Consider the following 13445-nt stretch of genomic DNA (forward strand, 5'->3'; position numbering starts at 1 on the left):
ATGAAGAAATTTACCTACATGAAATTTACACTCCTTCTTTAACAAAGTAATATTTTGCCATATATTTTTGGTTTTCTTCTAAAGGAAGTGAATATCCCAAACTGTAAATACACAGTGTAATCTGCCAATAAATTGAGGTCAGCCTTCCTTTGGGTCTCCTTTAAAACTGGAGATCCCCTACTCCAAGTCCCCTCACCTACTTAAAGAACTTACCTCTTCTTTTTTTTTTTTTTTTTTTTTTTTTTTTTGAAAAAGAACAGAAGCCTTTAATTCCAAATTAACTCTTTGGCCTTCCTCAGGCCTCAAAAAAAAAAAAAAAAGGCTTATAAAAGGATTATATTGGAATTCAAAGTCCACTGAGCAGCTGGGGGCTACGCGGAAGACATAGGTAGAGATATCAGAGCAATGAAAGAGATTCCCATCCTTGTTATGTTCTCTTTAATCCCATTAGCCAAAGAGAATGCTGTACTTTAAGAAATTTAGGAGCGGTGAGTTGTCTGGCTGGGGGCACAACTAGTTACAATACCTCCCTCTAAAATGTGCCTAGCGTGTTTAAATCTATAAAGCTAATGCCCAATTAAGAAGAAAAAGGAGGCAGATTCTCATACCTATTAGGTTCGCTATAAAAAATAAGAATGACCTAACTCTGCCTTTAGCAGAACAACCAGCCATATATGCTACCCTGCTCTGTTAGGAAATGGGATGTTGTGTCCAATCAAACACTGTTTAATAGACTACTATCAAAAAATACCTGGTATGCATTACCAATTTGCAAGATATGGAATGTAATAAAATACTTAACACTAAAAAACACAGAGCGTATTTTAGTCTTTCTCTGATGATTCAAGACATTTCAGAATATTTCACTGCCTCTAGGTCACCATTACCAACCTCAATTTTCACTATGCCCAGTGAAGCATGGTTATATCAATTAATAGAGGTTTCCGTTCGACAGAATGTTCTAACAACTAGCTTTAACCGTATATTGTTTCTACTGGGTGGGTACTAGACACAACATGAATACCAATCAGTTGGATTTTTTTGCACAGGAAGACAATCCATTGGGTCGGGGCCTCAGACAGTACTCGCTTCATGTGGTTTGGATGGCAAAGATTTGGGGACCAGACTCCCTGCCGTGAGCAATGGGTAGGAACAAAGAGAGAAGTACAAGTTCCTTCGATTTCTCCACCATTTTTCTTGCTTGACTATGTGACAGAAAGCTTTCTAGTTGTGAAATCTCAGGCTTCTAGGGATCTAGACTCCTCAAGGAGGAATATGCCACAGGCTGGAAAATCTTCTGGCAAGTTTACTATCTGGCTATATAATCCAAACTGCTGTTTAAAGCCTTCCTGAGTGGTTGGAGAGTTTTAGAGCCTGAAGCAGGGATCCTGACAGCTTCCTGTGTATGCTGATAACCACTGTGTTGGAATAAAAGTGTGTTGGTGCTAATCTTTTTTCAGTTTGGGTCACACAGGGTGACAGCTACTGGTGCTAATTGAAAAGGAAAACGATAATTCGATGCTATAACACTTTTCACCTACCTCATGCTTTTTCATCCAGAAGACTAAAAAATGTCTTTTTTACAAAAGAAAATAAGGTAGCTTCCCCTGGGGTATGGGTCATTCTCTGTCTTTGAAAAGGCCAGGCAATACCTATGTGATGACAGCGCCTTCTGCAGATGGGCCAAAAAGACCCAAGGTGGAAAAATGTAATATTCAGTCTCAGAACTGCACTGAATAACCCAGGCTGGAAATTCAAGAACATTCTTGCAATCTCACCTCCGTCAAATCATCCAGTTAGAGCCTTATCGGTCTCCTTTGTAAAGTGTATGTAACCATTTTCCTTTTAAACATTTGTTTGTTCTGAACAGAACTCAAAGTATCTTAAATGCTCAGCAAATATTTATGGATGATGATCACAGTCTCCCATCTCCCATTAGAAGTAAAATGCCACATAGAAACTAGGAAGGACTATAATGAAAGTGTACCCACATTAATGACTGATATGCGGAAAATCATAGTTGTAAAGTGCAACAAAAGGTATTTGTCTTAGTCTGGGCTGCTATAACAAAACTACCACGGACTGGGTGGCTTAAATGACATTTATTTCTCAAGGCTCCGGAGGCTGAAAGTCTGAGATGAAGTTTCCAGGAGGTTTAGGTGCTTTGTGAGGGCCCTCTTCCTGGTTTGCAGATGGCCGCCTTCTCGCTCCATCCTTACATGGCTGAGAGAGATTAGCTCTCTCATATCTCTTCATATAAGGACACAAATTCTATTCATGGGGGTTTTACTCTCATGACCTAATCATGTCTAAAAGGCCCCAACTCCTTTTTATATAAAAAAAAAATTTAATGTTTATTGATTTTTTGAGAGAAAGACACAGAGCATCAGTGGGGGAGGGGCAGAGAGAGAGAGAGAGAGAGAGAGAGATGGAATCCAAAGCAGGCTCAGGCTCTGAGCTGTAAGCACAGAGCCCGACCAGGGCTCGAACTCATGAACCATGAGATCATGACCTGAGCTGAAGTCGGACGCTTAACTAAGACACCCAGGTGCCCTAAAGGCTCCAACTCATAATACCATCACACTGGGGATGAGGCCTTCGACATATGAATTTGGGGAGATACATCCATGCAGTCTATGGCAGTATTACACTGGATCTGGAACTTCTTGGGACTGCAAAAATGTGTTGGCCTAGTTTGTGACATGCCAACCAAGCGTGGTACATACATACACAGTGGCAATGATGTGGCCCTAGTCTTTGTGTGTTTTCTACCATATCTGAAAGGCAGAGCAATGAGAACCCACTTCAAAATGGAGGGCAGGACAGTCGGCTTTCCCAAGCAGAGGCCCTCAGTCACAGCTTTTCCAGGACATTCTGCGTTCCAGGCACATGCCCTGAAGAATCTCAGGCAGATGGCTGGGCTTCTCACTTGCATCTCCCTAGCTCCACAGTTTGTTCTATCTTTCCCTTTTAAAATGCGGTTCATTCTAGAAACAGATGAATTGGTACACATAGTACTTCTGAGGATAGATCCACGAGAAGTCAGCCGCAAAGCCCAGGAGAAGCGCAATCTCTGGGAAGAAGCCAAGCACAGATTTCAGTGGAACATCTCCCTCATGCTTGAACAAGTTTTTCTTTCTTGTTGAAACCTGTTCAATTCCCTCTATACACCCTACTCTCCAGACAGATGGACAGACAAGGAGACAGATACATGCTTATTTTGGTCTAAACACTTCTTTGCTGAAGTATAGCTTTCCGCCAGGCTCAGTTACGTGCTGCTAAGGAATCATTCACATTCAATCTGTCTACTTCACCCCAGCCTGTGGAACACTTCACACACATTCCCAAGTCCCAACACTCCTCAGAAACTGACAACGAAAACAGCAACACTAACAGGACTTCACAGAATGATTTTCCCCGAACAACCGGAAGCGGCTCTAACATTGTCTCGTAGAACATCGTCGTGGCCTGGCGTGAAGATAGGGTCGGTGATACGATCCCAATTAGGAAGATGAGGACACTAAAGAAACCTTAGTCAGTCTGTGAGTAAAGCAATGTGGTTCTGTTCTGGCCTCCAAACCAGTTCCTATCCACCAGCTACCAACTCTTTTGAAGAGTCAGAATGTTGAGACCAGTGAAAAGCTGAAGAGCTGTGTCAGTTATCAGCCACTTGCCTATGAGGCAGGGAGAGAGGAAGTTTTCATGTAACGTCTTCCCACTGACCTTAACCTGTCTGCTTCCTTTCTAAGAGAGAGAGACAGAGAGAGGGAAGGAAGGAGGAGGGACTATTCAACAATCCATCAGGCAAATGCCTGTACAGTTGTTTAAAGTAGAACCTGGTTGATTCCACTGGTTTCTTACAGCCTTAGCTCACATTGCCTCACAGGTGAATCAATTCATCCTTTTACATTCAAACAAAAGGCATTCTGGGATAATCTTTCAGAGACGGAATGACTCCCTTAGGATACATACACACAAGAAGAACGCTAATGCTATCACAGTGCTAATGTACCATTACTGGTAATACGCTTCCTCCAATAAATTAACCAGTACCTTAGGTCACGGCTAAATACATAAACCAGTTTGAGTGAATTAGTGGGAACACTGGTTAAACGATAAAGAGACTACGAATTATCACACGTGGAAAAGTCAAGAACTCCAGAGTGCCGAAGCAAAGAGAGGATTCAGGAGAGAAGATGGCCGCTTTTACATAGTTTGAGGGTTATCTGTGGAAGATTCTACATGTGCTCCTGAGTGCCCAGAAAACAGGCCCGGGATGGCCCACTGATGAGACAGGGAGGCAGAGTCTGTTATATTATAAAAGGATCTAAGATTTCAGGGGCATCTACGATGTGTGAGCCACTCTGGAGGGTGCTTTTACAAATGATAGCTCAGTGAACCACCTGCCCCCACCCTGCACAGTAGCTATCAGTTAACATGGTGGTAGAGAAGTTAACAACGGAGGTTCAGAGGAACTGAGACACTTGCTCCAGGTCACAGTGCTTCCAAGAGGCAGAAAGAGGATTCGACCCAACTCTAGGCCACTCCCAAGGCTGTGCCCATTTGACAGCTGGCCCCTATGGGAAAAGAGCTGCTAAAAAGGGACAGGAATATGCAAGCAAATACAGCACCTGGAATAGCTTCCATTCATGATAGAAAGCCGTTTGTCTAAAAAGAATCTTAAAATCCTAAAACGTTGATTATGGGCTTCTCTTGAAGAAACAGAGTGGAGAGACCGTAAGCTTTCATTTGTCTTTCCTTCACTTCTTATTAAGGGCAGTTTTGTGGCAGCAATAAAGTAAAATAACTCAGTATCGATGTTCGGTAAGCTCCCCAGCAAACACAGAGGAAAAAGGGAAGAAGGATGTTGCTATAAAAATACCTGTAAACTGATCCATCCACATAAGACCACTTTAAAAGCCAGGGCAGATGGATTCTCAGTTGCCCTTTCTTTTCCCATTTCTGTCTAACAAGCGCAATCTTTCCTAACTTCCGTCTGAACAATTCCAAATGATGACTTGATTTGCAGTGATGGGCCTACCAGGAAGCCGGGAGCTCTGGTGAGCATTTAAAGTCTCGCCCTCCTCTGCCTCTCCGAGCTTCTGGTTCCTCCTGAGTAGCATGAGGGGACCCTGGTGGTCTCTTTCACCTCTGCCTCCATGAACGCCAGCACATCCCTACGACAACATCCCCACGTGTTGTCCTGTGACTGATATTACTGTGTATAAGCACAATAGATGGCTAAGAATATCGCATAATGGATGACAGCCCAGGACCAGACCACTCGGTCTTAAATCTCAGCCAGCACCCCAGGACCAGCTGTGAGACCTGGCGAAGCATTTAACCTCCCTCTGTCTCTGAGCCTGAGTCTCCGCATCCGAGACACGGGGCTATGGATGGTACCCGTGTCACGTGCTTGTCTCACCATTAAGTGAGGGAATGAGTGTGTGCCATCATTACTATCATGGGGTGACAGTGGTTCTCTGCGTATCAGGCTCATCCAGGGGGCTTTGAAACACCCATAGGTAAAGGCTCTATTCCAGAGGGGTCGGATCAGTAGATCTGGGAGGGGGCTTCGGAAGCTGCCAAGTCCGTGCAGGGGGGACCCTGATGCAAGGCTGGAGACAAAGATTACCATGGCATCAGTTCACAGCAGGCCCCCAGAGACAGGTAAGGCAAACTTTGGGGGGAATGAGAAGCACACACCTTAGACCCAGACAGGCTTGGGTTCAAACACCAGCTTTGCAATTTCTCAGCCACGTGGCCTGGAGCTAATCACTTATCTCCTGTGAGTCTCTGTTTTCTCATCTGTAAATGGAGATAGCACCAACTTACTGAGTGTTGCCGTGAGGTTTAGAGAGATCTGTGAAGGCTCCAGCAGGCAATCGGTACAGGATGCTTTAAAAAATGTATACTTATCCTTACGTAGATTGCTCAAAACAGAAGGAAAGGCAACAGAAGTGCTGGCTATCTGGGGCCTTTGGAACAGGCAGTTAATCTTCTAAGAACTACGAATTATAATTTGTCTTTTTTAGATAACAAATACATCTGTATGTTACATGTTCTCCCTTTTGAACAAAACAAATTTATGTACTCTTTGCTACACATTGTTTTTTTTTTTTTTTTCTCTTTTCTTTTCTTTTTACTTAACAATATATCTTGGGGATTTTTTCCAAATCCGTACATACGGAAGATCCTCATTTTTATTCTACAGAAACATGGTATTCCGCTGAAATGATGTCTCATAATTTAACCAGTCCCCCCATTGAGGGGCATTTAGGGGGTTTTCTAGCATTTTCTCATACAAACAATGCAGCAATGACTAACTTTTAAATAAATCTTTTCACACAAATGTATCTGTAGGATAAATTCCTAGAAGTGAAATCGCTAGATCAGAAGGTTTGTACATTCGTTATTTTGTTAAAAAATCCCCCACCCACCCTCCGTAGATTTTGCACCAGTTTGTAACTCCCATCAGGAATGAGAGGGAGCCTGCTCCCCACACCCCCATGAACACACGCTCTTGTCAAGCTCTCCGGTCTTTGGCCATCCAATGGTCAGGAAGTGGTATCCCATGGTTTAATTTGCCCTCCAAGTACAATTGTGCCTATTTTCATGTTTTAGGACACTCTGAATACTCTTTTCTGGGCGATGATTATTCCTATCCTTTGCCTGTTTCTCCATTGGTTTGTTGGACTATGTCATTTTGATTTATAGCAGCTCTTTACATATTTGACTTGGCAGGCCTTGGTCTGTGATATGAATTGCAAATATTTTTTTGCAGCTTGTCATTTGTTTTTTGACTTTGCTTATTGCTAATTCGTCCTCCTGTATTTGTTCGTTTGCCCACGTAGAAATTTTTTATGGAGTTAAATTTACCAACTATTTCTCTTATGGCTTTTGGGTTTTGTATCATGGTTTTAAAGAGGCTTCCCTGTGCTGATGTCACCAGAGAATTCTCTTCCGGTTTCCCCCAATAAATGTATCGTTTTACATTCTGCATTGAAATCTTTGATCCATTTGAAATGTATGCTGGTGTAAGGTATGTATCTGTTGTTTACTTGACTGAATTCAAGTCATTTATATGGTTTTCATACTTCTAATATAAGTTCTAATATAGTTCTCATATTTAGAGATGAGCAATTTATAAGAAATTATCTGTACGGTAAGAAAACAAAAACCAAAAAACAACCTTGAAAATTCCAAGCAAAGAGAAAATGAACAGTTATTCTTTCTTGTTAGAAAACTTCAACAGCTGACTTTCTTTCCATTTTCCTGGTGTGAAAACACATTTGATATTCTTCTCCTCCTTTTCAACAGTTGTCACTCATTTACTAAAAATATTAATCTTCACAGTGAATTGAATTAAAAATTACAGATGGGAACAGTAAGTGAAAATTTCTGAAGATGGCATTATTGTCCCCCTTTGAATGATTCTTTTTTGTGTGTGGGCAATCCTATCTCCTTTATCTGCAATGCTTTAAATGCCTCAGTGCAATAACAATATAATCATAAAAGCTAATTAGTAAAGATTTTGTGTCTTGTTAATGATGCACAATTGATTATGGCTTGAGGACAGAATGAGCCTAACCATTCAACCGTGAGGAGCGTTGCATTTTATCTTCCTACAATATGTAGGTGATGGCATTTTTATGACTGTTTTTCTATTATGTAGACATCTGACCCAACTCGCCAGTCTGCTCTTCTGTGGTATCATCATTCACTACCACCCAACCTGAGCCCTTTAAAGATGTAGAGATCATTCTGGATGCCTGATTCCAGGAAGGATGAGGAGAATTAATGACACATGGACCAAACGGTGAACAGCAATCAGGGTGTTACCTCCCCATTCCATCTTTGCTTGATTTTTTTTAAACTAGACTTCTTCCCATAAAGCCATAGGCCATAATTATGTCATACAAGCACCTGAATAAAAATCACTTTAAAGTAGCCACTTAAATAACTGTAATCTTTTTTTCTGGACCTTCTCACAGTCACTACTTCTTTATCAGTAAATAGATGTAGCTAGACACAGATATAGGTAAATGTAAGAATATTTATGTACAGAAAGGAACATCACACAGAGACTCTGGAACACCCCAGCAGATGTCTCTTCCACTGGGCTTATGTCCTGCCAGATTCGTCCCCTGAGTCTAATTTCTGTCTTCCTTCCTCTCTCACTGTCTTCCTTCTCTGTTAATGGTTTCCTTCTCCATCTCCAGAGTCTCCAACTCCAAAGCTGTGTGCAACTGTAGCTGCTTTCTTTGGGGTTTCGTCCAGTACCCAGTTTTTCAAGGAGATGGGAGTTTGGCTCTTTTCTAAGTTGGTGTGGATCGCACAGCCATGATGAGAAAAGTACATGATAGGTGCGAATTTCAACGTGCAAGGATTAAGAGTCTGTTATGACATGGATCTGCCTTCAGAACGTACAACTAAGACAGTAATTCTGGCACAGTTATTCCCTGTTGCAATTTCCCGACACTCGAAAATGTCCAAAGATATTCTCCCTGGAGGCCTGCACAGAAGCTCTGGGGCCTTCAATCCCATGACGCAGGGCAGCCCCACCCCCACTTGACCCTGAGCGTTGCCCTGGCTGGATGCCACCCTGTCCCTACTTGCCCCTCCACTCTCCTCCTCACCGTGGATGGTGTGGCAAGAGCTGCCCTGTGGCTGGTGGGGCAGCTCCGGAAGCTCACAGTGTGGAAGAATGAGAGGGAATCTGTCATCGGAAGGAGTGTTTGGCTATCTGGAGAGGGGACTTACACATCTCTTCGCGTAGAGGGCCTTTCCTCTCTCGTGTCAGCCTGTTGCTGGGCCGTGACTTCATTACATCTGGGCTGCCAGGCCAAAAAGGCAAGACTCAGTGTCGCGTGGGAGACCGGAGTGTGATTTAAACGGAAAAGTGTGACCTGCCTTCTTTCCTCTTTGCCCAATGGTAAAGGGGCTGGCTTTAGGGGAGAGACACTGGTTGAACTGGAAAGCCTGAACAGAAGGCATGGAATTGAGGAATGCTCCAGTTCTCAGCTTCAAAAACCATTGTCCTCGGAGGAGTTGAACAGCATGGAGCCATGCCTACCCACCCAGTCACCCTTCTCCTGGCCGGTGCCTACTCACTGAACAGAAACTTACCAAAATCAGGGCTTCACTATTTGGAGGGTAAACAAGAGGGAGGTGCTGCAGACGAGTTCCTGGTAGGCTTGAAGAATGTGTCCTGATGGCTTTGGGAACTGGCTTTTATAGACACTCAAGGTCTAGCTAAATAGTAGGTCACAAAATAGAGAGGGTCACCAATGGCACAAGAGCTATTTGCACAAGTTACCACAATGCTATCTCTAGAAAATTACTGTTGCCGTGTACCATACGACAAAGTTCAAGTCTGACCATCCTGAAACGTGACTTACGAGGTGTTTTTCATGGAAGTTCTACTTCCGTTTGGTGTAGGCTTTAGCTTGTCGGACGCCATGCGTGACCTACCTTCGTAACAGGCCTTGAACAGGCGATCTCTTAACACGTGCTGATGGCTGAGGCCATTCTGTCTCAAGGACTTCAACTGAACTTGTAGGTTTTATACTTGTGGCCCGAGGCAACTTAATCACAACAGTTGCAATTTTATATGCAAAAAACTGATAAATAAGTAAATGGTATTCAGTTTCCAAAAGAGGGTGGCAGCCGTGGGAAATCCTAGAAATAGTCACTGTTCCCAGGTCCCTGGTGAAATCCTGGCAATTCCTCCACACTTCCCTGTGAAGGGCGGTCCCTGGGTAGCATGCCGTGATTAAAGCATGCCCCATACCCCACCCCCAGAATAAAATCAACAGAATAAGAAGGACCATATCCATCTCCCCCTGTGGTTGCTACTATTTACAAGAACATCGCGCAGTTTTCCTTTGCCCTTTGTCTGGACCCCGCCCCCCCCCCTCCCCATCTGAGATCCTGAGCGGTTTAAGCCTCTGGCCCCACTGGCTCAGACCCATTGTTTGAGGGGGGGCGGGCACGGACAGAAACCGACCATCCTAAAGGGCTGTGTGGGCCACGTGCTCTCAACTGCAACCACTTTCCTCCGTGTTCCCTCAGAGTGATTTTCTCTGGGGCTCCAGCAACCCAAAGCTACAGAACACTCTCAGAAATACCCTTCGGATCACGGTCCTTCCCCAGCTCAAGCTTCCTGCTCCGTTCAAGGGCACGCAGTAAAGATGGAGGCACAGGCCTACGGAAACTGCAAACCAATTAAGATATACCAGTGTGGCCAGATCCCCACCCAGCCCTACCCCAGGGGATAAACTCAGAAAGGAGGAGGGAGGCCTGGTGAGGGATGATGGCTCCTCCTTTGTAATCAGAAAAGCCCCTCAAGCAACCCAGAATCAGAAAGGGGACAAATACTCTTTTAACATAAAAAAAAGTCAAAGTTCTGTCAACCTGAAGAATGTGAATCTCTTAGTAGACAAAGTAAGGGTTTTCAGCCAGAAACAGATCTTTATGGTGTGAGTCTGAATTTCCAGGTGGGATTTAGAAAACAACTGTCTGCAACCCTAAGCACCCCTCCTGCCACCCCCGTCCATGCTATCCCGTCTCCCACTCTGCACTTAGCATCCCCTCTCTCTTGTCCGTGGGAGTGAAATCAGGCTTGGGAGAGACCTCTTGGAGACACAGCCCACTTGGGAAGCAGACACGAGGACACAGCAAGATTTAGGGACTGATAGGATATTCCAGAAAATGCAGGGGCTTTGGGAGTAGGACAGAGATGAATGGAGAGAGAAAGACTATGGGAAGGGAAGGAGTGGGAGGGGCTGGATGAGAGGAGGGAACATCCATATGGGGCATCCTCAAGTTCTGGGAGGGGAGACTTCACATACTGTCTTACTCTGTTCCAGGGGCTATAACACAACATCACAGACTCGGTGGCACTTAAACAAAAGAAGTTTAGTTCTGGAGACTGGAAGATCAAGGCGCCCGCAAGGTCAGGTTCTCGTAAAGGCCTTCTTATTGGCTCATAGCTGGTACCTCATCACATGGTGGAAGAGGCTGGGAGTCTCTCTGGAGCCTCTTTTTTTTTTTTTTTTTTTTTTTAATGTTTATGTATTTTGAGAGAGAGGGAGAGAGTGAGAGAGAGGGAGAGACAGCATGAGTGAGCACGAGCGGAAGAGGGGCAGAAAGAGTGAAGGAGAGAGAGAATCCCAAGCAGGCTCCGCACTGCCAGCACAGAACCCGACGCAGGGCTCCAACTCACGAGCTGTGAGATCATGACCTGAGCCGAATCCAGAGTCCATCGCTTAATGGACTGAGCCACCCAGGCGCCCCAATTGCTAACTTTTACAGAGAAGTTCTATTTGTCAGGTGGTGTTCTAAGCACATATGTGAGCCCATTCTGTCTTCACTACGACCTATCATTGTTGTATCTCCATTTTACTGATGAGAGAAGTGAGACCTCGAGAGGGTGACGTAACCACCCAATGTCCTGCAACTGGGAAACCAAATGGCCAAGAAACCTCTCACCCGGGGGAGGGGGGCAGTGTGGCCCCACAGTCCACACTCTCAGTCATCTCTATACTGCAAGGGGGAAGGGGGGACACAACGGAAGGGATGCTGGGGCAGGGTCGGGGTGAGAATAGTGATTTGAAACAGGGACATCATGGAAAGCCTCAAGGGAAAGGTGATAACTGAGCAAAACCATGCACAGAGGTGAGGAGGAGAGAGGAGTCTATCCCAGGGAGGATCGTTCACTTGCAAAGCCCTCAAGGCCAGAGTGAGAGAGGCCTAGCCTGAGCAGTGTGACCAAGGCTGGGACCAGCAGCGACCAGGCTGAGCGTCCTGGCCAGGCTGCAGAGGGCAGCTCAGAAACGTAGACGAGGCCTGCGGCTTTCAGTCTGGAGAGTCTGAGGGGACACGTGGCACGGTCTGACGTTCACATTAAAGTTCTTGCTGCTGGGCTGGGAATACACTAAGGATTTCTGGGGTAGAAGCTGGGAAACCAGTCAGAGGCTTATTGACCTCCAACAACACAACACTGTCGGGGGGGAGGGGGGGGGCGGTGGTCAAGGGACAGAAAGGGTCAGCAGGCCTGAGGGCCCCCCTAAGCTCACGGTGAAGCCCATGTCCCCGGGCTGTGCAGGGCCAGTCGGCTGCACTGTTCACAAAGACCCGCCGACCTGTGGGCAAGGTTGGGAGATTCTGGACACTGGAGGAAACACGAGCTTCTGTTCTTGGCTGCCTTGTGCTCACCAGATATCACTGACTGACATTCTTATTGACTTGGGTACAAGCTGTTCTCGCTCACCTCATCTCACTTTCCCCTCAGGGCTCTGATTCCTTCTTTCTTCAACTGTTACTTCTGCGGAGGAGAGCCCTGAACTCCACACCCCGGCGCACACACTTCTAACTTCCACGAGCACATCTACGATTCCCTATTTCCTATCCCACAGCCTCCAGATGCCCCTATTTCCTGACCACCAGACCAGGAGGCCAGATTTGTAGTTGGACCTCAATCCACCTTGGTTTTTGGCTCTCGTCCAAATGATGGTGATTCCTATAAATTATCCTCTGAGACTTCTTCTCTTTCCATTCCCACTGCCATGCCAACGTCCTTCCCTTGGATGACATTTCCCTCCCTCTGGATGATTTCCAGAACTGCCCAACTGGTTGCTCTTCTCCCAGACCCATCCCTCACTACAAACTCCTGTGAGCTCAACCTTGCCAAAGGCAAGCTGTGACCCTTGCGGCAAAATCCCCAGCTGTTCCTCACTTCCCGGTGCGGGTGTGCCCCAGTGTAGTGGTCCACAATCCCCAGATACGTCCAAGTCTGTCTCCAGCTTCATTATTCCCTTGACATAACTGACCCTGCACGGCACGTGACTTGTGAGTCTTCTGTCGTATCCTGCACATTCCTGCCTCATGTTCTTGGAGCCACACCTGCCTTCTTGCAGCTTTCCCTCATTCCCTCTTCATGAAGACCTTCTTATTCTCCCAAATTGGAAGCATTTTCTCCCTCTTCTAAAATGACATAGTTGTCTTATGCATTTGTGGTACAGATGAGGACTTTTGTCCTATTACACTCTTCATGACCTTGGAAGCAGAAAGTTGAAGGCATTATTGAATGTCTGCGAGTGTCTATCAGGGAGTACTCTAGATGCTAGATACCTAGGTGCTAGGTACCAGAGTATTGATCCCAGGCATCTAGGTGCTCACTTATTCATTAACTTCTTTACTCCACAAACATTGAAAGCCAGGCATTGAGGACACCAAGGTAATAAGATACCATTCCCCTCTTCAATATGCTCGTTAGGTATTTAACACAACATGAAATAATTTACACATTACGGGAGTGGTAATCCGACCATCCTCAGTTAACAATTATGTTTCACACTCCCGTCTACTCCTGCCCTCATAAATCAAGGTAATTACTTAGCAATCTGGCTGGGCCTTGTAAGGCAAAAGAGCTGTTCATGTCT

General features: G+C 45.2%; 1 protein-coding gene and 1 long non-coding RNA gene across 4 annotated transcripts in view; one reads left to right on the forward strand and one right to left on the reverse strand.

Annotated features, from left to right (window-relative positions):
* CELF2 (CUGBP Elav-like family member 2) overlaps window positions 1-13445 on the reverse strand; it is an 835088-nt gene that overhangs the window by 367473 nt on the left and 454170 nt on the right. The gene's annotated exons all lie outside the window — the stretch shown is intronic.
* Window positions 6752-7950, forward strand: LOC131483780 (uncharacterized). Its single transcript, XR_009247920.1, has 2 exons — window positions 6752-7042; window positions 7676-7950. It is a non-coding gene; the product is annotated as an uncharacterized LOC131483780 (long non-coding RNA).

This window comes from Neofelis nebulosa, chromosome 8 (assembly GCF_028018385.1).
Source record: "Neofelis nebulosa isolate mNeoNeb1 chromosome 8, mNeoNeb1.pri, whole genome shotgun sequence".
Classification (NCBI taxonomy): domain Eukaryota; kingdom Metazoa; phylum Chordata; class Mammalia; order Carnivora; family Felidae; genus Neofelis; species Neofelis nebulosa.